The sequence below is a fragment of the Peromyscus eremicus genome, unplaced genomic scaffold (assembly GCF_949786415.1).
Source record: "Peromyscus eremicus unplaced genomic scaffold, PerEre_H2_v1 PerEre#2#chrX_unloc_2, whole genome shotgun sequence".
NCBI lineage: Eukaryota > Metazoa > Chordata > Mammalia > Rodentia > Cricetidae > Peromyscus > Peromyscus eremicus.
In genome coordinates, this window is record NW_026734289.1 from 3319010 (window position 1) to 3344985 (window position 25976).

At 50.7% G+C, this 25976-nt stretch overlaps 1 protein-coding gene across 2 annotated transcripts in view; it reads left to right on the forward strand.

Moving 5' to 3' along the window:
* The first annotated feature begins 15792 nt into the window (after positions 1–15792).
* LOC131901055 (trafficking protein particle complex subunit 8-like) overlaps positions 15793–25976 on the forward strand; it is a 43499-nt gene continuing 33315 nt past the window's right edge. For both annotated transcript variants that reach the window (XR_009376311.1, XR_009376310.1), the window contains exons 1-4: positions 15793–15874; positions 16195–16460; positions 19468–19546; positions 19867–20133. The gene's annotated coding sequence lies outside the window, so the exon portion shown is untranslated. The remainder of the gene's footprint in view (positions 15875–16194; positions 16461–19467; positions 19547–19866; positions 20134–25976) is intronic.

Here is a 25976-nt window from a genome sequence, read left to right on the forward strand (position 1 = left end):
GCACAGTTCCCAGCACTTCTGCGGCAGCTCACAGCCATCTGTGTCTATAACTCCAGTTCCAAGGGATCCAGTGCCCTCTCAGTTCCTCTTTCTGTCCTCTGTGGGCACAAGGAATGCTTGTGGTACACACACATATATGCAGGCAAAACATTCAAAGGGGTGTGGTGGCACAACACTTTAATCCTTATTAAAACATATTTAAGTTTGTTTCTCCCGTAAATGCTAATTTCCCGTTATATGGTTCCCTCAGTCACCCTGTGTCTCACATAATGGAGTCAAAGATTTTCTCAGGAATTAGCAAATTAACCCTTGCAGCTTTCCCAGGTCCAGAGCTCCCGCCCCTTTGAGACTCTGGGATGGATCTAGGATAGATCAGTTATCCGTGGAGCGGATTTCCGACTGACCCTCAACCAAGAGTTGGGAGAGTGGGAAGAAGGCCCCAAGTGCCCGCTGCTGGTGGTTGCAGCCCCCCAGAGGCCTGAGATCCGACCACAGGACGGCCCTGCCTGGACCACGTAAGATTCTTGTATTATCCCCACCTTCCTGGTAGTTTGAGTGATCTCTGTGGAGCCAGGGCCTCTCCAGTCCCTGAGTGTGTGACCCTGAGCCTGGAGCCTTGGAACTTGGCGCTCACTGGGATGGATCCTCTGGCAGGTGGAGGAGACACCACGTGGGATGGCCTTGTTCATGAGTTTAGGGACACTTGAGTTTGTGCACTGGGCAGCATCCGGAAAGCCTGGTGGAAGGGCCTCGTGGGGGACCCGGAATCACTTCCCTGGTCCAGAGGAAGCTGCGGGAGGCCGGAGAGGGCTCAGGGACTTAGCACTAAGCAGGGCCCCCTACTCTCTGCCTGTGCACCGCCATTTAGGCGCAGGTGCTGTCGTGGTTTGAGCTAAGGAATTGCTAAAGTGTGGCCGCCCTGAGCAAGGCTGTGCGGGTTCCCCAAACTTACTGCAAGAACGGTTACTTTCATGGATGTTTCAGAGGGGAAAAATCACCAAAAACAGCTGCCTTTCTGAGTGTGCATTAGCAAGTTCTCACAAAATTTCAGGGGCATTTTGTTGTTGTTGTTGTTAGAAAGACAAGGTTTCTTTGTGTAGCCCTGGCTGCCTTGGAACTCGCTCTGTAGACCAGGCTGTCCTCCAACTAAGAAATCCTTCTAAGTCTCCCAAATGCTGGGATTAAAGACATGCACCACCGACCAGTCACATTTTCACTGCTCTAGACTCTAGAGTTTTGTGAACTGGAGAAGACATGAAATCATGGTTATGAATATTTTACAGCATTGATTGTGGATACCAGTACCTTGCTCATGTGAGGAAAAGCTCTCTGCCCTACAACCACTTGCTCCCTGGAATATTAAAGGAATAATGAAACTTAAAATTTAAAATTTTTAAGAAAAAATTCTTTCTGATCCCAAAGTCTATAGTAATACATAATATGCCTAAGAAGAGCAAGTCCTATTTAAAAAAACAGGTCAAAATGCAAATTATGTACAAATGAGAGCATTGTCTATATTTGTGGTTGTTCCTCTGTATCCTTGTATTTGTTGTTAATCATACTGAAGCATAAGCCTCCAATGCAGCATTATTTAAAACTTAAAGTTTCTGAAGAGATTGATATCATAGTCCCTACTTATTTACCATGATAAATATTATGTTCACATATAGCCATGGGCTATTTTTTTTTTTGCTGTGTTTTTACTCAAATGTAGGAATACTTAAGCTTCCACCTCTATAGTCTAGAATGATAAAGGAATGACCTAATACACAAAACAGCACAAAAGAAGTTACCTCTCCATTTAGTTTCTGCATCCCTACAAGGTTTATCAAGGTTTATCAGTGAACCAGGCATGGAACTAGGAAGTTCCTGTACATAGCCATCGCTCTTTCTCAAGTCTGTGTATACTCCAAGGTGATTTGATACCTGAGAAGCTTTAGGTTCTCTTCCTCTGTTATTTTTCAAACTAAGTGTCTTGTCCCCAACATCCTCCTGCTTTCATCACCCAAGGCTAAGATAAGAGGCCTTTTATAACACATTCAGCACGGCAGAATTATTTTTGAAGTTTACTTTATCTTTTAAATTTCTGTGTGTGTGTGGGTGTGTGTGTGTGTGTGTGTGTGCTAGTGTGTGTGTGTGTGTGTGTGCTAGTGTGTGTGTGTGTGTGTGTGTGTGTATATATATATATATATATATATATATATATATATATATACAAAGTGTGTATGTGTAGTGCATGAGGCACGTATACACAGTGGTTAGAACAATTATAACCAGTTGGTTTTCATTGTTAACCTTGTCTGAAACAGGGTCTCTCTTATTTTTGCATTTTCAGCACACACTCCAAAATGATGGACCTAAAATTTTTGGCTTAATTCTCCTCGCTTCTTTAATTTCTGTCTACCTAAACAAAGGTAGAACAACAGGGGCGCTATGGTTGACAGAGGATCTAGACACAGGTTTTCAGACACACACACAAGGAAATGCTTTTACCTGAAACACCTCTGTGATCTTACAATTCTTCTTTTATGACTGTTACACCTTTTTATATGTCGACATCAATTTTAAGAATATTATTATGTCAAGGAAATTACTCCTTGTTTATATCCTTATAGGAAAGATACAGAGTGGGGTTTAAATGTCATTTGAAACTACAGGGGTCAGGATGGAATAATTAACATAATCATATATATATATATATTGTATACACATTAAAAATAAAAATATATAATATGTATGAATGCTGTATAAGATCACATGTATTTAAATTAAATATTCTCTCAGAAGAATTGCTGTCACTGTCCCATGGAGAATCATGCCATTCTAGGCGGCATCTGGGTTGATGTGGGGAATTTCTCATGCCCTACTTCACAATATGCAAAAGGCCACATAATGACCCACTAAATATGGTGGAGCCTTCCCAACAGCACCCAGACTTCACTTCTGGAAACCACACACATACTACCAGGTATCTAGAGTGGTTCACAAAAGCTCAGGGACATATGGTCAGTGTGGCCAAACGTCTGCCATCCATTTGACTCACTCCCTGCCATCCTCTCTAATCTCTGTTTGCCAGGCCTTCTCTCTGGTTTGCCTTTTGTTTCTTTTACAAGGCTTTCTCCTTGAACTGTGCTACAAGAGGAATTCAGGAATTCGGAGCTGTCCGAAAAATTTCCTGCTCCACAGCCACATCCCCACAACACTAAAAAAAGTCTGAACCTCCCCCCGCCATCAACATCCTATGCTAGCTGGTTCTGGGTACCCAATAAGGCAGTGTAGAAGCTCTAAGTGAAACCCAGTAGAAGCATCCAGAGCAGGGTTTGAACTCAAGGGTGCTCACAATGTGGCCAGGCAGGACTTAGGTACCATGGTGGCCAGGTTTCACAGCCCCTGCCTCCCCTGACAAGCCTCCTTTGTGTCATGCAGGATACTCATGCAGGCTGCATACTCCTTCCTGTGTTCATCTGCCTAGCTCCCTTTGCATTAAACCCAGGAAGAACACCCAGGGTCAAAGATCCAAAAGCCCCTTGTCTTGCACTCCCCTGTCCAAGCATCATCTCAGATGGAAGAATACTTCTAGAAGGCTCTGAAATTAACAGAAAGCTGTATCTAGAGTCCTAGAACTGCTAAGCATGGAGGAGTGCTTGTGTGTCTGTGTGTTTGTGTGTTTGTGTGTGTGTGTGTGTGTGTGTGTGTGTGTGTGTGTGTGTGTGTATATATGTTGGGTGTTTGTGTATACCTGGGATTTTTGTGGCCTAGTCCTGTGAGAAGCCATAAGCAGTGGCGGAGAAGCACAGTATGTAACAGTTATGGTGGTCAGCTCTGGGATGTAAGGGAAGGACAGGTTGGCATGTAGGGAAGCCTTTTAGGGCTCCATCCTTCAGCACCAGCTCAGATGAACACAAGGTTTGGTGCCTCATGTGTGTGGTTTGGGGTCAGGGCTTGCCGGAGCATGATGGATGAGAGCATTGTGTAGGAACCATTGGAAAGGTGGTGAGACCCTCCTTTGGAGTGGCCTGCCAGGCAGGTCTAGGAAGTCAGGACCTCCACCCTCACCCAGGCACAAGGAAGCTCCCTTTTTAGCCTAAGCAAATGTCTCCAGGAGGCTTTGTAGAGACGGAGATTTAGAAGAGCATAGACAGGCTTGTCTCCAGGTGGCAGGGAGAGTGATTTTCTTCTAGGCTCCATCATGGAAGATGTCAGCATTGTGGAGGAGAGCCTCTGGAGTCTTTCAGTGCTCATGGAAGGAAGGCTTCCTGTTGAGGTGTGCAAACCATTTCCAAACTGAACATGGCCTATCTTCCGTTAACACCAGGGATGGGAATGTACATAGGAGCAAAGGATAGAGAAAGACAGAGATAGAGGTGGAGGTGAAGGTAGAGGAGGATAGATAAATGAGAATCGGGGGGCAAAAGGGAGAGAGAGGGTGGGAGAGCCAACGAGAATCTGCATGTGGGGTGTTGGGTGTTCTCTAGTTTGTGGCTGTTTTTTTTTTTTAATGCAGGCTGGTGGGCAGACCCACTCTGTCTATGGAACTTTTTTTTGTTCCATGGGTCTGGGCCCCTGGAGCGAATTTTGTGTAGGACACCTGGAATGTTGGGGAAGTCCATAAGGACAGACAGGGTGGGTGTGTGTTGCAGGCATCCAGGTGTTAAGAGTGAGAATTGCTTCTTGTCCCTCAGCTTCTATGTTGCCTGTCCTCGGTCCACTTGAATCTCTTGAGAGAGCGGAGTCCTGTGTGTGCCTAGGCCCTGCCACAGGTAGGTGGGTGTCCATAGAGGATACAGAGAGTTCCATGCCTGACAGGGTCTTGGGGAAGTTAGAGAACCGAAAGAGAAGTCTCCTGAGTGGTGCCTGGTAGTTTGTGTAGAGTAGGGTCGGAAGGTGGGAGGTTAGGGGTGGGAGGTGGAGGGCTGTGCAGAGGAGAGGGATTGTGACAGAGGTGGAAGTAGGTCACAATGGTTGCCTGGTGCTGCCTAGGAGACGGTTAAGGTGGGGGCCTGGGCCCAGGGTTTGGTAGGCAAGAGGGCAGGTGAGTGCAATGTTTCTTCTTTTGATGTGTCCTTGTCTCCACCTCAGCGACCTGGACGGCCTGCCTGTTGAGTTGAGGTTGTGGATGTCCCCGGCCCCTAGTGGTCTCTGCTTCGGATGATGTGGGGCAGCATCCACCTGCATGCACTTCACCTTGGAGGCCAAGGTTTTGGAAGGAAGCCCTTCTCCTCTCCCATCTCAATATTAGACCATAGAACCATGGGACATTGGGCTCAGGCCACGACCCTGAAGTCCTGACCAGTTCCCACAGCTGCCTGTCCTTCTGCTAGGTGGGAAGCCCGTGCTGGGCCTAGGGTCCCATTGAGTTGGGTGGTCGTCTCCCTTGTGGTCACACCTTCCCCTGTGCTCTGGGTTCTGGGACACCAAAAGCCCACTGCCCTAGCAGGACTGGCGTCAGCCTGGGAGGCCCCTCTTGGCTGGCACCTTGACTTGAAAGCTTGGGTCAGCAGACCCAAGGCCATCCTGGAAGCTGTACTGGTCACCCTGATGGGTGGAGTCACGTAGACAACACTAGATCTCTGAAAGCTGCTCTGTGTGTGTGTGTGTGTGTGTGTGTGTGTGTGTGTGTGTGTGTGTCTGTGTGTCTGTGTGTGTGTGTCTGTGTGTGTGTGTGTCTGTCCATCTGTCTGTCTGTCTGTCTGTGTGTCTGTGTGTGTGTGTGTGTGTGTGTGTGTTAGGGGTGAGGGCCTGCAAGGGCAGGGATGCAGCTGTGAGAATACCCTGGTTTGGCAGCTAGGGGGCAACGCTCAGCCCCGGTCCCCAAATCCATGAGTAAGTTTCTGAGGCTCCTTCCCCTAGAATCCAGATGTGGTTTGTGGAGGATTCCCTTAGGGTCTGGCGCAGGCTCTCAAGTGCCTCTGAACCCACACCCACACACTCCCCACTTGGCCCCCTCCATCACACCCTCTACCACCCACATTCTCTCCAGGTACCATATGATACCCTCAGGCGGGGCCTTCATGGGCTGGCATGCGTCCATAGCCCAGTGTCTCAGGGCAGTGGAGGAACCTGTTAAGGGCAGTAACCTCCATCTGCCCACCACACCCACACACACTGAACACCCTGGGATCCCTAGCAGCAGCCCTAGAGTCTCATGTCTGTCCAGTCCCTGCCTACATGGTTGGCCTCCATCTTGAAACTTGGCAGAACTCTGGTTGTATTTGTTCTAAATTTTTTTTTTTTTTTTTTTTTTTTTTGCTTTTTTGCTTTGCGAAGGGCGGAGGAAGCAGCATCCTTCCCCTTGGCGGTTGGCATTCTTGGTGCACTGCTGCCATCTCGTGGATTCAGTTTGCCGATTCCGCCACCAAGTCCCTGTGCTTCCCTGGAAATGGGGGCGGGCTGGCTAGGGAAGGGCTCCCGCCTGGGTCTCCCAGCACCAAAGAGGTTCTCTTGCCCGCTCCTTGACCCAGGAGAGCTGGAGGAGGAAGCAGGGTCCAAGTGACCAGCTCCGGGCGGGGGCCACGAGACTTGGCTTACCGGTGGCAAGAGCACAGCCTCCCAGGTCCTGGGGCCGCCATGTCTGGCAGCAGCAGAGGACCTCTCCGCAGGGGATTGTGCAGACTGGGCTGCATCATGGTCGTTTTGGGGAAACATCCTGCCTGCTTGCCTGTCTGCCCTTACCTTGGTGCACCAGGCCATGCAGGACCGCCCATCTTTTGTCTGAGCCTCCCTAGCAGTATCCACAGCTCACTTTGAGAAACCACACTAACTCTGCCCAGCATCTCTGGGAGGTGCTGAGGGTCTCAGGTCTGGTGCTAGCCACTGTGGCCAAATGTCTGTCATCCATTTAACTTCTCCTGAAAGCCCCTCTCCTTTCTGGCTGCCAGGCCTTCTCTCTGGATTGCCTTTTGTTCCTTTGACAGGGTTTGCCCTTGAGCTGTGCTACAGGTGGAATTCAGGGACTGGAACCTGTCAGAAAAAGTTCCCGCTCCAAAGCAAAACCCCAGAATCCTACAAGTGGTCTGCGAGGTCCCTCCCCCGCCCCCATCATCATCCTATGCAAGCTGGTTGTGTGTGCCCAGTGATCCAGGAGCTCAAGGCAGTGTGGTGGCTCAAGGGGAATCCCAGAAGAAGCATCCAGACCAGGGTTTGGACTCAGGAGTGCTCCCAAAGAGGCCAGGAAGAACTTAGGTACCATGGTAGCCAGGTTTCATGGTCCCTGCCTCCCCTGACAAGCCTCCTCTGTGTCATGCAGGATACATGCAGGCCGCATACTCCTTCTTGTGTTCTCCTGCCTAGCTCCCTTTGCCTTAAACCCAGGGAGAACTCCCAGGGTCAAGTTCAAAAAGCCCGTTGTCTTGCACTGCCCTGTCCAGACATCATTTCAGCAGGAGGAACACTTAAAGAAGGCTCTGATATTAACAGAGGACACTATCTGTAGACCTAGAACTGCTGTGTGTGTGTGTGTGTGTGTGTGTGTGTGTGTGTGTATTGGGTGTTTGTGTGTTTCTGGTTTTGTTGTGGCCTAATCCTGTGAGTGTCCATGAGCAGTGCCTGAGAGGCACAGTATGTAAGAGTTATGGTGGTCAGGCCAGGGTTGAGGGAAGGACAGGTTGGCATGTAGTGGAGCCTTCTAAGGCTCCATCGTTCAGCTCCAGTTCTGGTAAGCACAAGGTTTTTCAGTGGTGCATCCTGTGTGTGGTTTGGGGCTCAGGGGTGTGCCGGGGCATGGTGGCTGAGAGCATTGTGTCAGAACCATCGGGTAGGTGGCAGGACTGTCCTTTGGAGTGGCCTACCAGGCAAGTCTAGGAAGTCAGGGCCTCCATACTCACCCCCTGCACCAGGAAGCTCCCCTTTTAGCCTCACCAAATGTCTCCAGGAGGCTTTGTAGAGATGGAGAGTTGGAAGACCATAGACAAGCTTGTCTCCAGGTGGCAGGGAGAGTGATTTCCTTCTAGGCTCCATCAAGAAGATGTCAGCAGTGTGGAGGATGGCTTCTGGAGACTTTCAGTGCTCATGGAAGGAAGGCTTCCCGTTGGGGAATACAAAGCATTTCCCAAATGAACATGGCCTAGCTACCTTGGATACCAGGGACCGGACTGTACATGGGAGACAGGGACAGAGGGAGACAGAGATAGAGGTGGAGGTGGAGGTAGAGGAGGATAGATAAATGAGAGGGGTTGGGGGCGACAGGAAGAGAGAGGGGGGAGCGACAGGATGAGAGAGTGTGGGAGAGCAAATGAGAATCTGCTTGTGGGGTGTTGGGTGTTCTCTAGTTTGTGGCTGTTTTACATGTAGGCTGGTGGGCAGATCCACTCTGTCTATGGACACTTTTTTCTGTTCCATGGATCTGTGTCCCTGGAGGGAATTTTGTGTAGGACACCTGGAATGTTGTGGGACATCCATAAGGACAGACAGGGTGGGTGGGTGCTGCAGGCATCCTGGAGTTAAGAGTGAGAATTGCTTCTTGTCCCTCAGCTTTGATGTTACCTGTCCTCGGTCCACTTGAATCTGTTGAGAGAGCCGAGTCCTGTGTGTGCCTAGGCCCTGCCACAGGTAGGTGGGTGTCCACAGAGGATACAGAGAGTTCCATGTCTGACAGGGTCTTGGGGAAGTTAGAGAACGGAAAGAGAAGTTTCCTGAGTGGTGCCTGGTATTTGGTGTAGGGTAGGGTCGGGAGGTGGGAGGTTAGGGGTGGGAGGTGGAGGGCTGTGCAGAGGAGAGAGATTGTGACAGAGGTGGACGTAGGTCAGAATGGTTGCCTGGTGCTGCCTAGGAGACAGTTAAGGTGGGGGCCTGGGCCCAGGGTTTGGTAGGACAAGAGGGCAGGTGGGTGCAATGTTTCTTCTTTTGATGTGTTCTTGTCTTCACCTCAGGGACCTGGACGCCCTGCCTGTTGAGGCGAGGTTGAGGATGTCCCGGGCCTTATGGTCCCTGCTTCGCATGATGTGGGGCAGCATCCATCTGAACGCTCATCACTACCAAGGCCAAGGTTTTGGAAGGAAGTCCTTCTTCTCCCATCTTAGTATTAGACCATCGGATTTGGGACACGGGACTAAGGCCGCTGACTCTGCATCCCTTACAAGCATACACAGCTGCCTGCCCTTTTGCCTTGTGTCCATCCTGGAGCGGCCTTCTGCAAGATGGGAAGCCCGAGCTGGGTCTAGGGTCCCATTGAGTTGGGTGGTCGTCTCCCTTGGTGTAACACCTTCCATCCCACTGCCTTAGAAAACCGGGTACAGCCTTGGGGACCCCTCTTGCTGGGCCACCTTGACCTGGAAGCTTGGGTCAGCAGACCCAAGGCCATGCTGGAAGCTGTACTGGTCAACCTGGTGGGTGGAGTCATGTAGACAGCCACTGGATCTCTGAAAGCTGCTGTGTGTGTGTGTGTGGTGTGTGTCTGTGTGTCTGTGTGTCTGTGTTTCTGTGTGTGTGTCTGTCTGTGTGTGTGTCTGTGTGTGTCTGTGTGTCTGGGGTGAAGGCTGGGCTAGGGCAGGGATGCAGCTGTTAGAATACCCTGGTTTGGCAGCTAGGGGGCGATGCTCTGCCCCTGAACACCAACCCATTATTATGTTTCTTTGGCTCCTCCCCTATAGTCCAGATGTGGTTTGTGGAGGACTTCCTTAGGGTGTGGCTCAGACTCTCAAGTGAGCCTGCCCCCACATCCACACACTCCCCACTTGGCCTCCTCCATGACACTCTCCACCACCTGCCCTCTCTCCCTGCACCCCACCATACCCTCAGGCAGGGCCTTCAGGGGCTGGCACAAAGCCGAGTGTGTCAGGGAAGTGCAGCGCATGGAGGTTACAATGGAGGAACCAGTTAAAGTCTGGTTACCCCCATCTACACACCCACACCCTCACCTTCTGCACACCACTGAATCCCTAGCAGCAGCCCTAGAGTGGCATGTCTGTCCAGTCCTAGCCTAGATGGTTGTCCTCCATCTTGGAGCTTTGGCTTTTTTTTTTTTTCTTTGTGAAGGGCAGAGAGAGAGCACCCTTCGCCCTTGGCCCTTGGCATTCTCGGTGCCCTGCTGCCATCCCGCGGATTCAGTTTGCCAATTCTGCCAGCAGGTCCCTGTGCTACCCTGGAAATGGAGGCTTGCCGCCTAGGGAAGGGCTCCCGCCAGGGTCCCCCAGGACCAAAGCAGTTCTCTGGCCTGCTCCATGACCCAGGAGAACTGGAGGAAGAAGCAGGGTCCAGATGACCGGCTCCAGGCGGGCAACACGTGGCTGGCTTGGGGTTCATGGAAGCACAGCCTCCCGGGACCTGTGGCCGCCATGTCTGGGAGCAGGAGAGGACCTCTCCGCAGGGGATTGTGCAGCCTGGGCTGCATGGGGGTGGTTGTGTGGAACTTTCCCAGATTCCGTGCCAGCCCGCCTGCCCTTAATGTGGTGCACAAGGCCACCCCGGGACCCCCTAGCTTTTGTCTGAGCCTCCCTAGCAGTATCCACAGCTCACTTCCGGAGACCACACAAACTCTGCCCTGCATCTCTGGGAGGTGCTCAGGGTCTCAGGCCTGGTTGCTAGCCACCTTGGCCAATGTCTGTCATCCATTTATCTCCTCCTGCTATCCCCCTCTCCTCTCTGCCTGCCTGGACTTCTCTCTGGCTTGCCTTTTCTTTCTTTTACAACTGGATTTTCTCTTGAGTTGTGCTACAGGTTGAATTTAGGCACTGGGACCTGTTAGAAAAGGTTCCAGCTCCAGAGCCACATCCCCAGATCCCTGTAAGGGATCTGGAACCTCAACTCCCCAATCATCTCCTATCCAACCTGATTGTTCGTACCCAGTATGGCAGTGTGGTGGCTCAAGGTGAATTCCAGTAGAAGCATCCAGAACAGGGGTTTGGACTCAGGGAGTGCTCACAAAGAGGCCAGGCAGGACTTAGGTACCATAGTGGCAGGTTTCACAGCCGTGCTTCCTGACAAGCCTCCTCTGTGGTCATTCAGGACACACATAGTCCTGTCTTCTCCTGCCTAGCTTCATTTGCATTAAACCCAGGAAGAACTCCCACCATCAAAGGTCCAAAAGCCCCTTGTCCTGCATTCTAATGTCCAGACTTCATCTCAGCAGGAAGAATACTTAGAGAAGGCTCTGAAATTAACACAGGGCACTATCTGGAGTCCTACAACAGCTAAGCATGCAGGAGCGCTTTTGTGTATGTGTGTGTGTGTGTGTGTGTGTGTGTGTGTGTGTGTGTGTGTGTGTGTATACCTGGAATTATTGTGGCCCAGTATTGTGAGAAGTCATAGCAGTGCCTGAGAGGCACAGTATGTACGAGTTATGGTCGTCAGCTCTGGGATGTAGAGGAAGGACAGGTTTGCATGTAGGGAAGCCTTTTAGGGCTCCATCCTTCAGATCCAGCTCAGGTGAGTACAAGGTTTGGAGTGGTGCTTCGTGTGTGTGGATTAGGGCTCAGGGGCATGCAGGAGCGTGGTTGGTAAGAGCATTGTGTAGGAACCATTGGGAAGGTGGCAGTACCGTCCTTTAAAGTGGCCTGACAGGCAGGTCCATGAAGTCAGGTCCTCCACACCCACCCCCATCACCAGGAAGCTCCCTTTTTGGCCACAGCAAAAGTCTCCAGGAAGCTTTGTAGAGAGGGGAGATTTGGAAGAGCATAGACAGGCTTGTCTCCAGGTGGCAGGGAGAGTGATTTTCTTCTAGGTTTCATCATGGAAGATGTCAGCAGTGTGGAGGAGAGCCTCTGGAGACTTTCAGTGCTCATTGAAGGAAGGCTTCCTGCTGAGGAGTGAAAAGCATTTCCCTACTGAACATGGCCTAGCTAACCTGGATACCAGGGATGGGACTGTACATAGGAGCGAGGGACAGAGAAAGACAGAGATAGAGGTGGAGGTGGAGGTAGAGGAGGATAGATAAATGAGAGAGAGAGAAAGTAAGGCGAGAGCAAATGAGAATCTGCCTGTGGGGTGTTGGGTGTTCTCTAGTTTGTTTGTGTTTTTTTTTTTTCATGCAGGTTGGTGGGCAGACCCACTCTGTCTGTGGACACTTTTTTTCTGTTCCATGGGTCTGGGCCCATGGAGAGAAATTTGTGTGAAGACACATGGAATGTTTAGGGAAATCCATAAGGACACACAGGGTGGGTGTGTGCTGTAGGCATCCTGGCGTTAAGAGTGAGAATTGCTTTTTGTCCCTCAGCTTTTATGTTACCTGTCCTCGGTCCACTTGGAATCTCTTGAGAGAGCCGAGTCGTGTGTGTTCCTAGGCCCTGCCACAGGTAGGTGGGTGTTCACAGAGGATACAGAGAGTTCCATGCCTGACAGGGTCTTGGGAAGTTAAAGAACGGAAAGAGAAGTTTCCTGAGTGGTGCCTGATATTTGGTGTAGGGTAGGGTCGGGAGGTGGGAGGTTAGGGGTGGGAGGTGGAGGGCTGTGCAGAGGAGAGAGATTGTGACAGAGGTGGACGTAGGTCAGAATGGTTGCCTGGTGCTGCCTAGGAGACGGTTAAGGTGGGAGCCTGGCCCCAGGATTTTGGTAGGACAAGAGGGCAGGTGGGCGCAATGTTTCTTCTTTTGATGTGTTCTTGTCTTCACCTCAGGGACCTGGACGCCCTGCCTGTTGAGGCAAGGTTGTGGATGTCCTGGGCTTTATGGTCCCTGCTTTGCATGATGTGGGGCAGCATCCATCTGAACGCTCATCACTACCAAGGCCAAGGTTTTGGAAAGAAGTCCTTCTTCTCCCATCTTAGTATTAGACCATCGGATTTGGGAAACGGGACTAAGGCCGCTGACTCTGCATCCCTTACAAGCATACACAGCTCCCTGCCCTTTTGCCTTGTGTCCATCCTGGAGCGGCCTACTGCAAGTTGGGAAGCCCGAGCTGGGTCTAGGGTCCCATTGAGTTGGGTAGTCGTCTCCTTTGGTGTAACACCTTCCATCCCACTGCCTTAGAAGAACCGGGTACAGCCTTGGAGGCCCCTCTTGCCGGGCCACCTTGACCTAGAAGCTTGGGTCAGCAGACCCAAGGCCATGCTGGAAGCTGTACTGGTCACCCTGGTGGGTGGAGTCATGTAGACAGCCACTGGATCTCTGAAACCTGCTGTGTGTGTGTGTGTGTGTGTGTGTGTGGGTGTGTGTGTGTGTGTATGTGTGTCTGTGTGTGTCTGTGTGTCTGGGGTGAAGGCTGGGCTAGGGCAGGGATGCAGCTGTTAGAATACCCTGGTTTGGCAGCTAGGGGGCGATGCTCTGCCCCTGAACCCCAACCCTATTATTATGTTTCTTTGGCTCCTCCCCTATAGTCCAGATGTGGTTTCTGGAGGACTTCCTTAGGGTGTGGCTCAGACTCTCAAGTGAGCCTGCCCCCACATCCACACACTCCCCACTTGGCCTCCTCCATGACATGTTCCACCACCTGCCCTCTCTCCCTGCACCCCACCATACCTTCAGGGGCTGGCACAAAGCCGAGTGTGTCAGGGAAGTGCAGTGCATGGAGGTTACAATGGAGGAACCAGTTAAAGTCTGTTACCCCCATCTACACACCACACCCTCACCTTCTGCACACCACTGAATCCCTAGCAGCAGCCCTAGAGTGGCATGTCTGTCCAGTCCTAGCCTAGATGGTTGTCCTCCATCTTGGAGCTTTGGCTTTTTTTTTTTTTTTTTTTTGCTTTGTGAAAGGCGGAGAGAGAGCACCATTCGCCCTTGGCCCTTGGCATTCTCGGTGCACTGCTGCCATCCCGTGGATTCAGTTTGCCAATTCTGCCAGCAGGTCCCTGTGCTACCCTGGAAATGGAGGCGTGCCGCCTAGGGAAGGGCTCCAGCCTGGGTCCCCCAGGACCAAAGCGGTTCTCTGGCCTGCTCCATGACCCAGGAGAGCTGGAGGAGGAAGCAGGGTCCAGATGACCGTCTCCAGGAGGGCGACACGTGGCTGGCTTGGGGTTCACGGGAGCACAGCCTCCTGGGTCCTGTGGCTGCCATGCCTGGGAGCAGGAGAGGACCTCTCTGCAGGGGATTGTGCAGCCTGGGCTGCATGGGGGTGGATGTGTGGAACTTTTCCTGCCTCCGTGCCAGCCCGCTTGCCCTTATGGTGGTGCAAAAGGCCACCACAGGACCCCCTAGCTTTTGTCTGAGCCTCCCTAGCAGTATCCACAGCTCACTTCCGGAGACCACACAAACTCGGCCCTGCATCTCTGGGAGGTGCTCAGGGTCTCAGGCCTGGTTGCTAGCCACCTTGGCCAAATGTCTGTCATCCATTTATCTCCTCCTGCCATCCTCTCTTCTCTCTGGCTGCCTGGACTTCTCTCTGGCTTGCCTTTTCTTTCTTTTACAACTGGATTTTCTCTTGAGTTGTGCTACAGGTTGAATTTAGGCACTGGGACCTGTTAGAAAAGGTTCCAGCTCCAGAGCCACATCCCCAGATCCCTGTAAGGGATCTGGAACCCTCTACCCCCCAATCATCATCCTATCCAACCTGATTGTTCGTACCCAGTATGGCAGTGTGGTGGCTCAAGGTGAATTCCAGTAGAAGCATCCAGAACAGGGTTTGGACTCAGGGGTGCTCACAAAGAGGCCAGGCAGGACTTAGGTACCATAGTGGCCAGGTTTCACAGCCCGTGCTTCCCCTGACAAGCCTCCTCTGTGTCATTCAGGACACACATAGTCCTGTCTTCTCCTGCCTAGCTTCATTTGCATTAAACGCAGGAAGAACTCCCACCATCAAAGGTCCAAAAGCCCCTTGTCCTGCATTCTCATGTCCAGACATCATCTCAGCAGGAAGAATACTTAGAGAAGGCTCTGAAATTAACAGAGGGCACTATCTGGAATCCTACAACTGCTAAGCATGAAGGAGTGGTTTTGTGTGTGTGTGTGTGTGTGTGTGTGTGTGTGTGTGTGTGTGTGTGTATACCTGGGATTATTGTGGCCCAGTATTGTGAGAAGTCATAGCAGTGCCTGAGAGGCACAGTATGTACGAGTTATGGTCGTCAGCTCTGGGATGTAGAGGAAGGACAGGTTTGCATGTAGGGAAGCCTTTTAGGGCTCCATCCTTCAGATCCAGCTCAGGTGAGTACAAGGTTTGGAGTGGTGCTTCGTGTGTGTGGATTAGGGCTCAGGGGCATGCCGGAGCGTGGTTGGTAAGAGCATTGTGTAGGAACCATTGGGAAGGTGGCAGTACCGTCCTTTAAAGTGGCCTGACAGGCAGGTCCATGAAGTCAGGTCCTCCACACCCACCCCCATCACCAGGAAGCTCCCTTTTTGGCCACAGCAAAAGTCTCCAGGAAGCTTTGTAGAGAGGGAGATTTGGAAGAGCATAGACAGGCTTGTCTCCAGGTGGCAGGGAGAGTGATTTTCTTCTAGGTTTCATCATGGAAGATGTCAGCAGTGTGGAGGAGAGCCTCTGGAGACTTTCAGTGCTCATTGAAGGAAGGCTTCCTGCTGAGGAGTGAAAAGCATTTCCCTACTGAACATGGCCTAGCTAACCTGGATTCCAGGGATGGGACTGTACATAGGAGCGAGGGACAGAGAAAGACAGAGACAGAGGTGGAGGTGGAGGTAGAGGAGGATAGATAAATGAGAGAGAGAAAAAGTAAGGCGAGAGCAAATGAGAATCTGCCTGTGGGGTGCTGGGTGTTCTCTAGTTTGTTGGTTTTTTTTTTTTTTTTAATGCAGGCTGGTGGGCAGACCCACTCTGTCTGTCGACACTTTTTTCTGTTCCATGGGTCTGGGCCCATGGAGAGAAATTTGTGTGAGGACACCTGGAATGATTAGGGAAATCCATAAGGACATACAGGGTGGGTGTGTGCTGTAGGCATCCTGGTGTTAAGAGTGAGAATTGCTTCTTGTCCCTCAGCTTCTATGTTACCTGTCCTCGGTCCACTTGGAATCTCTTGAGAGAGCCGAGTCCTGTGTGTTCCTAGGCCCTGCCACAGGTAGGTGGGTGTCCACAGAAGTTACAGAGAGTTCCATGCCTAACAGGGTCTTGGGGAAGTTAGAGAACGGAAAGAGAAGTTTCCTGAGCGGTGCCTGGTATTTGGTGTAGGGTAGGGTCAGGAGGTGGGAGGTTAGGGGTGGGAGGTGGAGGGCTGTGCAGAGGAGAGAGATTGTGACAGAGGTGGACGTAGGTCAGAATGGTTGCCTGGTGCTGCCTAGGAGACGGTTAAGGTGGGGGCCTGGGCCCAGGGTTTGGTAGGGCAATAGGGCAGGTGGGTGCAATGTTTCTTCTTTTGATGTGTTCTTGTCTTCACCTCAGGGACCTGGACGCCCTGCCTGTTGAGGCAAGGTTGTGGATGTCCTGGGCCTTATGGTCCCTGCTTCGCATGATGTGGGGCAGCATCCATCTGAACGCTCATCACTACCAAGGCCAAGGTATTGGAAGGAAGTCCTTCTTCTCCCATCTTAGTATTAGACCATCGGATTTGGGACACGGTATTAGGCCGCTGACTCTGCATCCCTTACAAGCATACACAGCTGCCTGCCCTTTTGCCTTGTGTCCATCCTGGAGCGGCCTTCTGCAAGGTGGGAAGCTCGAGCTGGGTCTAGGGTCCCATTGAGTTGGGTGGTCGTCTCCCTTGGTGTAACACCTTCCATCCCACTGCCTTAGAAGAACCGGGTACAGCCTTGGAGGCCCCTCTTGCCGGGCCACCTTGACCTAGAAGCTTGGGTCAGCAGACCCAAGGCCATGCTGGAAGCTGTACTGGTCACCCTGGTGGGTGGAGTCATGTAGACAGCCACTGGATCTCTGAAACCTGCTCTGTGAGTGTGTGTGTGTGTGTGTGTGTGTCTGTGTGTGTGTCTGTGTGTGTGTCTGTGTGTGTCTGTGTGTCTGGGTGAAGGCTGGGCTAGGGCAGGGATGCAGCTGTTAGAATACCCTGGTTTGGCAGCTAGGGGGCGATGCTCTGCCCCTGAACCCCAACCCCATTATTATGTTTCTTTGGCTCCTCCTTTATAGTCCAGATGTGGTTTGTGGAGGACTTCCTTAGGGTGTGGCTCAGACTCTCAAGTGAGCCTGCCCCCACATCCACACACTCCCCACTTGGCCCCCTCCATGACACCCTACACCACCTGCCCTCTCTCCCTGCACCCCACCATACCCTCAGGCAGGGCCTTCAGGGGCTGGCACAAAGCCGAGTGTGTCAGGGAAGTGCAGCGCATGGAGGTTACAATGGAGGAACCAGTTAAAGTCTGTTACCCCCATCTACACACCACACCCTCACCTTCTGCACACCACTGAATCCCTAGCAGCAGTCCTAGAGTGGCATGTCTGTCCAGTCCTAGCCTAGATGCTTGTCCTCCATCTTGGAGCTTTGGGTTTTTTTTTTTTTTTTTTTTTTTTGCTTTGTGAAGGGCGGAGAGAGAGCACCCTTCGCCCTTGGCCCTTGGCATTCTCGGTGCCCTGCTGCCATCCCGCGGATTCAGTTTGCCAATTCCGCCAGCAGGTCCCTGTGCTACCCTGGAAATGGAGGCATGCCGCCTAGGCAAGGGCTCCCACCTGGGTCCCCCAGGACCAAAGCGGTTCTCTGGCCTGCTCCATGACCCAGGAGAGCTGGAGGAGGAAGCATGGTCCAGATGACCGGCTCCGGGCGGGCTGGCGACACGTGGCTGGCTTGGGGTTCACGGAAGCACAGCCTCCAGGTCCTGTGGCCGCCATGTCTGGGAGCAGGAGAGGACCTCTCCGCAAGGGTTTGTGCAGCCTGGGCTGCATGGGGGTGGATGTGTGGAACTTTTCCTGACTCCGTGCCAGCCCGCCTGCCCTTATGGTGGTGCACAAGGCCACCCCGGGACCCCCTAGCTTTTGTCTGAGCCTCCCTAGCAGTATCCAAACCTCACTTCCGGAGACCACACAAACTGGGCCCCGCATCTCTGGGAGGTGCTCAGGGTCTCAGGCCTGGTTGCTAGCCACCTTGGCCAAATGTCTGTCATCCATTTATCTCCTCCTGCCATCCCCTCTCCTCTCTGGCTGCCTGGACTTCTCTCTGGCTTGCCTTTTGTTTCTTTTACAACTGGATTTTCTCTTGAGTTGTGCTACAGGTTGAATTTAGGCACTGGGACCTGTTAGAAAAGGTTCCAGGTCCAGAGCCACATCCCCAGATCCCAGTAAGGGATCTGGAACCCTCAACTCCCCAATCATCATCCTATCCAACCTGATTGTTCATACCCAGTATGGCAGTGTGGTGGCTCAAGGTGAATTCTAGTAGAAGCATCCAGAACAGGGTTTGGACTCAGGGGTGCTCACAAAGAGGCCAGGCAGGACTTAGGTACCATAGTGGCCAGGTTTCACAGCCCGTGCTTCCCCTGACAAGCCTCCTCTGTGTCATTCAGGACACACATAGTCCTGTCTTCTCCTGCCTAGCTTCATTTGCATTAAACGCAGGAAGAACTCCCACCATCAAAGGTCCAAAAGCCCCTTGTCCTGCATTATCATGTCTAGACATCATCTCAGCAGGAAGAATACTTAGAGAAGGCTCTGAAATTAACAGAGGGCACTATCTGGAGTCCTACAACTGCTAAGCATGCAGGAGCGCTTTTGTGTATGTGTGTGTGTGTGTGTGTGTGTGTGTGTGTGTGTGTGTGTGTGTGTGTATACCTGGGATTATTGTGGCCCAGTGCTGTGAGAAGTCATAGCAGTGCCTGAGAGGCACAGTATGTACGAGTTATGGTCGTCAGCTCTGGGATGTAGAGGAAGGACAGGTTTGCATGTAGGGAAGCCTTTTAGGGCTCCATCCTTCAGATCCAGCTCAGGTGAGTACAAGGTTTGGAGTGGTGCTTCGTGTGTGTGGATTAGGGCTCAGGGGCATGCCAGAGCGTGGTTGGTAAGAGCATTGTGTAGGAACCACTGGGAAGGTGGCAGTACCGCCTTTAAATTAGCCTGACAGGCAAGTCCATGAAGTCAGGTCCTCCACACCCACACCCATCACCAGGAAGCTCCCTTTTCAGCCACAGCAAAAGTCTCCAGGAAGCTTTGTAGAGAGCGAGATTTGGAAGAGCACAGACAGGCTTGTCTCCAGGTGGCAGGGAGAGTGATTTTATTCTAGTCTTCATCATGGAAGATGTCAGCAGTGTGGAAGAGAGCCTCTGGAGACTTTTAGTGCTCATTGAAGGAAGGCTTCCTGTTGAGGAGTGAAAAGCATTTCCCTACTGAACATGGCCTAGCTAACCTGGATACCAGGGATGGGACTGTACATAGGAGCGAGGGACAGAGAAAGAGAGAGATAGAGGTGGAGGTGGAGGTAGAGGAGGATAGATAAATGAGAGAGAGAGAGAAAGAAAGGCCAGAGCAAATGAGAATCTGCCTGTGGGGTGTTGGGTGTTCTCTAGTTTGTTGGTTTTTTTTTTTTCATGCAGGCTGGTGGGCAGACCCACTCTGTCTGTGGACACTTTTTTCTGTTCCATGGGTCTGGGCCCGTGGAAAGAAATTTGTGTGAGGACACCTGGAATGTTTAGGGAAATCCATAAGGACACACAGGGTGGGTGTGTGCTGTAGGCATCCTGGTGTTAAGAGTGAGAATTGCTTCTTGTCCCTCAGATTCTGTGTTACCTGTCCTCGGTCCACTTGGAATCTCTTGAGAGAGCCGAGTCCTGTGTGTTCCTAGGCCCTGCCACAGGTAGGTGGGTGTCCACAGAGGATACAGAGAGTTCCATGCCTGACAGGGTCTTGGGGAAGTTAGAGAACGGAAAGAGAAGTTTCCTAAGTGGTGCCTGGTAGTTGGTGTAGGGTAGGGTCAGGAGGTGGGAGGTTAGGGGTGGGAGGTGGAGGGCTGTGCAGAGGAGAGAGATTGTGACAGAGGTGGACGTAGGTCAGAATGGTTGCCTGGTGCTGCCTAGGAGACGGTTAAGGTGGGGGCCTGGGCCCAGGGTTTGGTAGGGCAAGAGGGCAGGTGGGTGCAATGTTTCTTCTTTTGATGTGTTCTTGTCTTCACCTCAGGGACCTGGACGCCCTGCCTGTTGAGGGAAGGTTGTGGATGTCCCGGGCCTTATGGTCCCTGCTTCGCATGATGTGGGGCAGCATCCATCTGAACGCTCATCACTACCAAGGCCAAGGTTTTGGAAGGAAGTCCTTCTTTTCCCATTTGAGTATTAGACCATCGGATTTGGGACACGGTACTAAGGCCGCTGACTCTGCATCCCTTACAAGCATACACAGCTGCCTGCCCTTTTGCCTTGTGTCCATCCTGGAGCGGCCTTCTGCAAGGTGGGAAGCCCGAGCTGGGTCTAGGGTCCCATTGAGTTGGGTGGTCGTCTCCCTTGGTGTAACACCTTCCATCCCACTGACTTAGAAGAAACGGGTACAGCCTTGGAAGCCCCTCTTTCCAGGCCACCTTGACCTGGAAGCTTGGGTCAGCAGACCCAAGGCCATGCTGGAAGCTGTACTGGTCACCCTGGTGGGTGGAGTCATGTAGACAGCCACTGGATCTCTGAAAGCTGCTGTGTGTGTGTGTGTGTGTGTGTGTGTGTGTGTGTGTGTGTGTGTGTCTGTGTGTGTCTGTGTGTCTGGGGTGAAGGCTGGGCTAGGGCAGGGATGCAGCTGTTAGAATACCCTGGTTTGGCAGCTAGGGGGCGATGCTCTGCCCCTGAACCCCAACCCTATTATTATGTTTCTTTGGCTCCTCCCCTATAGTCCAGATGTGGTTTGTGGAGGACTTCCTTAGGGTGTGGCTCAGACTCTCAAGTGAGCCTGCCCCCACATCCACACACTCCCCACTTGGCCCCCTCCATGACACCCTCCACCACCTGCCCTCTCTCCCTGCACCCCACCATACCCTCAGGCAGGGCCTTCAGGGGCTGGCACAAAGCCGAGTGTGTCAGGGAAGTGCAGTGCATGGAGGATACAATGGAGGAACCAGTTAAAGTCTGTTACCCCCATCTACACACCACACCCTCACCTTCTGCACACCACTGAATCCCTAGCAGCAGCCCTAGAGTGGCATGTCTGTCCAGTCCTAGCCTAGATGCTTGTCCTCCATCTTGGAGCTTTGGCTTTTTTTTTTTTTTTCTTTGTGAAGGGCGGAGAGAGAGCACCCTTCGCCCTTGGCCCTTGGCATTCTCGGTGCCCTGCTGCCATCCCGCGGATTCAGTTTGCCAATTCTGCCAGCAGGTCCCAGTGCTACCCTGGAAATGGAGGCGTGCCGCCTAGGGAAGGGCTCCAGCCTGGGTCCCCCAGGACCAAAGCGGTTCTCTGGCCCGCTCCATGACCCAGGAGAGCTGGAGGAGGAAGCAGGGTCCTAGATGACCGGCTCCGGGCGGGCGACACGTGGCTGGCTTGGGGTTCATGGAATCACAGCCTCCCGGGTCCTGTGGCTGCCATGTCTGGGAGCAGGGGAGGACCTCTCTGCAGGGGATTGTGCAGCCTGGGCTTCATGGGGGTGGTTGTGTGGAACTTTTCCTGCCTCCTTGCCAGCCCTCCTGTCCTTAAGGTGGTGCACAAGGCCACCCCGGGACCCCCTAGCTTTTGTCTGAGCCTCCCTAGCAGTATCCACAGCTCACTTCTGGAGACCACACAAACTCTGCCCTGCATTTCTGGGAGGTGCTCAGGGTCTCAGGCCTGGTTGCTAGCCACCTTGGCCAAATGTCTGTCATCCATTTATCTCCTCCTGCCATCCCCTCTCCTCTCTGGCTGCCTGGACTTCTCTCTGGCTTGCCTTTTGTTTCTTTTACAACTGGATTTTCTCTTGAGTTGTGCCACAGGTTGAATTTAGGCACTGGGACCTGTTAGAAAAGGTTCCAGCTCCAGAGCCACATCCCCAGATCCCAGTAAGGGATCTGGAACCCTCAACTCCCCAATCATCATCCTATCCAACCTGATTGTTTGTACCCACTATGGCAGTGTGGTGGCTCAAGATGAATTCCAGTAGAAGCATCCAGAACAGGGTTTGGACTCAGGGGTGCTCACAAAGAGGCCAGGCAGGACTTAGGTACCATAGTGGCCAGGTTTCACAGCCCGTGCTTCCCCTGACAAGCCTCCTCTGTGTCATTCAGGACACACATAGTCCTGTCTTCTCCTGCCTAGCTTCATTTGCATTAAACCCAGGAAGAACTCCCACCATCAAAGGTCCAAAAGCCCCTTGTCCTGCATTCTCATGTCCAGACATCATCTCAGCAGGAAGAATACTTAGAGAAGGCTCTGAAATTAACAGAGGGCACTATCTGGAGTCCTACAACTGCTAAGCATGCAGGAGCGCTTTTGTGTATGTGTGCGTGTGTGTGTGTGTGTGTGTGTGTGTGTGTGTGTGTGTATACCTGGGATTATTGTGGCCCAGTACTGTGAGAAGTCATAGCAGTGCCTGAGAGGCACAGTATGTACGAGTTATGGTCGTCAGCTCTGGGATGTAGAGGAAGGACAGGTTTGCATGTAGGGAAGCCTTTTAGGGCTCCATCCTTCAGATCCAGCTCAGGTGAGTACAAGGTTTGGACCAACCTCTGCCTCCTAAGTGCTGGGAATAAAGAACTGTACCTCTGGATAGTATTTCAAAGTATTTGAAAATCTGAAAGTGAATTTCCCTTTTTTTATACCTGAACCTGTAAGCAATTATCCATTGTACTGATCTCTCCTCTTCTATTTTCTCCATTTTTCTTTTATTGACATTTCTGCCTTTACTTTGCTTGTCAGCACAGAATGATTTATGCAGGAAACATTAGAGAAGTAGGCTTGAGTCTTGATGAGTAAGCCTGGTTCAGAACCATGGAGAGCAGCCAAAGCTGTCCAAATGTGAGAGGTATGATTTGTGAAGGCCATGGTTGGCTTTGTTCCAAGGTTTTTAAATTGAATGTGTGTGTGTGTGTGTGTGTGTGTGTGTGTGTGTGTGTGTGTGTGTGCCACTTCTGTTCCTGTCCTCATAGAGACCAGATGAGGGCGCTGGGTTCCCTGGAACTGGAATTATAGGCGGTTGTGAGCTACCAATGTGGGCGCTGGGAACTGAACTGTAGCCCCCTTGCAAGAGCAGTAAGCATTCTTAACCACTGAACCAGCCCTGGCTTTGTTCTGAACAAAGGTCTGGAGCAGTGTCTGATGTATGCAACGTTTCTGGAACTATCTGTCTGTGCCTCACTTCTTGGTTTTGGTTGAATGGCAATGCCTTTCCTTACTCAACCATCTCATTAGCCTAAATAATTAAAAAAAAAATGTGTGTGTGTGTGTGTGTGTGTGTGTGTGTGTGTGTGTGCATTACACCATGTGTGTGTGTCTGAGTTATGCCATGTGTGTGTGTTATGTTGTGTGTGTCTGTGTTACACCATGTGTGTGCAGATGTCTTCATGTCAGAACAGTCCAAGAATTGAGTTGTGTGATTATTCTGAATGCTTATGAGAAAACTCCAAGGTAAGAGTCTTGTAAGTCAGTTTCTTCAAAACACAGACTTGTTCTTGGAATGTGTTACCTCCTCCCAGGTATAGCAAACAGGAGTGAGTAACTGGCTCTTGTATTTGTTTATATGCCTCAATGGAAAATATGTTTTTTGTATTGTGCAGCTTGTCCTTGTGATTGTACACAGGTTAAACTCATGAAAACTTTACTCATGTGACCTTTCTTAACCCTCAGAGTATAAATTGTCTGATGCTCTGAATAAAGTTGACTATTGCATAAGACCAGTCAGCCTCATATATTGGCTCCACTCTTCCAAGTTCCACCGCCTCTAGAGAAAGCCCAGCACATGCTAGAAGAGGGCTTTGGCACCCTTAAAGCTGCTGTCTGAGCCAGGTTCTGGGAACCAAACTCTGGGTCTTCTGGAAGAGTAGCAAGCACTCTTAACTTAGCTGCTGAGCCATATCTCAAGCTCCTAACTATGACATGTTAACACTTGGGAAGTGGAGGCAGGAGGATCAGGACTTCAAGGACAGCCTTGGCCACATGAAGATCTGTCTAAAATAAAATAAAATGTGGGCCAAAGTTGAGGTTAGCACAGTAGTAGAGGACTTGGTCTAGTGATAATAAAACTGTCTGATCTCTAGAACTCTAAAGAATATGAACCAACATGTAGAATACAGGTTTATTATATGTGAGCATACTCCATATGTGTATATTGTGTGTGTATATGTATGTGTTGGGCACTAGATTGAACCCAGAACCTTGTACATGCTATTGCAGACACAACCATTGAGCTACATATTGCCTTCCCTGATCTCTCTCTCTCCCTCCCTCCCCCTACCCTTTCTCTCTGTCCTGTTAGGGATTAAACCCAGGGCCTTTGTATCTTAGGCAAATGCTTTACCACTGAGCTACATTCACATCCCATAAATTATATATTTAAATCCTCCTTCTATTTCAATGCTTTCAGTTAGTATATCATGAAATATTTGAGTGTAATTAACTTAAAAGCTCCCTTTTATATTATGTGTATTGTTGGTTTCTCTGCATGTACGTCTGAGCACCACGTGTGTGTAGTGCCCACAGAAGGCATTCGATCCCCTGGGCCTGGAGTTACAGATGGTTGTGAGTTACTATGTGTGTGCTAGGAACTGAACCTGGGTCTCTAGTGATATCTATGTATTTTAGAATTAAAAATTTTTATAATTACAAATTACAATGTTCAACAGCACCATCTGCTGTTGGAAAAGGTGAAAGCAGCTAGTTTTGTTATACACTAAATTTGATCTTTACATTTACAATAATTGGAAGTAAATACAGAGGTCTGAAGAGTAGACTTAGGTGTTCAGCTTTAAATGAATCCAGCAATTCTAGCCTCAACATAAAGTATTTATTACGTGTATATGATGTGTGAGTATTAAGTGCAGTGCCACAGTGCATATGTAGATACAAGAGGATAACTCAGTGGAGTGCTTCCTTCCTTCCACTATGTGGGTCTTGGGGGTCAAACTCAGGTCATCAGTCTTGGCAACAAGCATCCTGGCCATCTCACTGGCCTCTAGCCCCAACTTTGTTTTTTAAAAATATTTTTTAGGAGCTGGAGAGATGGCTCAGGAGCTAAGAGAACTTGCTCTTGCAGAGGACCAGACACTCATACACATAAAACAAAATTACAAAATCTTTAAAAATATTTTTAGGGTTTATTTTTAATGTTACCCCACAGGGGCCAGAAGAGGGTGTTAGATCCACTGGAGCTGGAGTTATATGTAGTTATGAGCTCTCAGACATGGATGATGGGAACCAAACTTAGCTCCTCTGGAAGAGTGGTAGTGCTCTCTTCAAACAAAATGTATATAGACACTTTGCCTGCTTGTGTGTTCATGTCTGCCTGGTGCAAGCCAAAATGTCTGTAGGTGTGTTTGGAACAAGGAAGCTTGGTGGGAAGGCAACTTCCTCACAGTGAAGCCTCTGGGATGAAGGGAAGCTAATTCTGTTTCTAGCTTCATGTTGACTATCCAGGAAAGTTAATTGCCCACATGGTTCACTTCCTACATCAGAAAATTGGTGACTGAAGGTGGTTATAGGGAGTTCAAGGACGCAGCTTTGCTGAATCATCACCCACACTAGGGCAGGTATTTTGATGATACAGCTACCTTAGAGTGATCTATGCATCTGTCAGTAACCTGGTTCACCATGCCTGGTGAAATGCTTTCTTTGGTCAGTGTGGTGGTTTGACTGAAAATGACCCCTAGAGGCTCATAGGGATTAGCACTATTAGGAGGTATGGCCTTGGAGGAGTAGGTGTGGCATTGTTGGAGGAGGTGTGTCATTGGGGGCAGGCTTTGAAGTTTCAGATGCTCAAGCCAAGCCCAGTGTCACTCTCTCTTCCTGCTGCCTTCAGATCTGAATGTAGAACTCTCAGGTACTTTCCCATGATCATGTCTGCCAGCATACTTCCATGCTTCCTGCCATGATGACAATGGACTAAACCTCTAAACTATAAGCAAGCTTCCAATTAAATGTTTCCTTTATAAGAGTTGCCATGGTCATAGTGTCTCTTCACAGCAATAGAAACCCTAACTAAGACAGTCAGTTATCAGCAATGAGTGGACATTTATTCACATCTCCCCAGGAAGATATCACCTGAATTTGTGTAAGTACACTCTGTGATGTCCAATGGTGACGGACTTGTCTAATGACTAGTGGGATGTGAAATTATTGAATGACAATTTTAT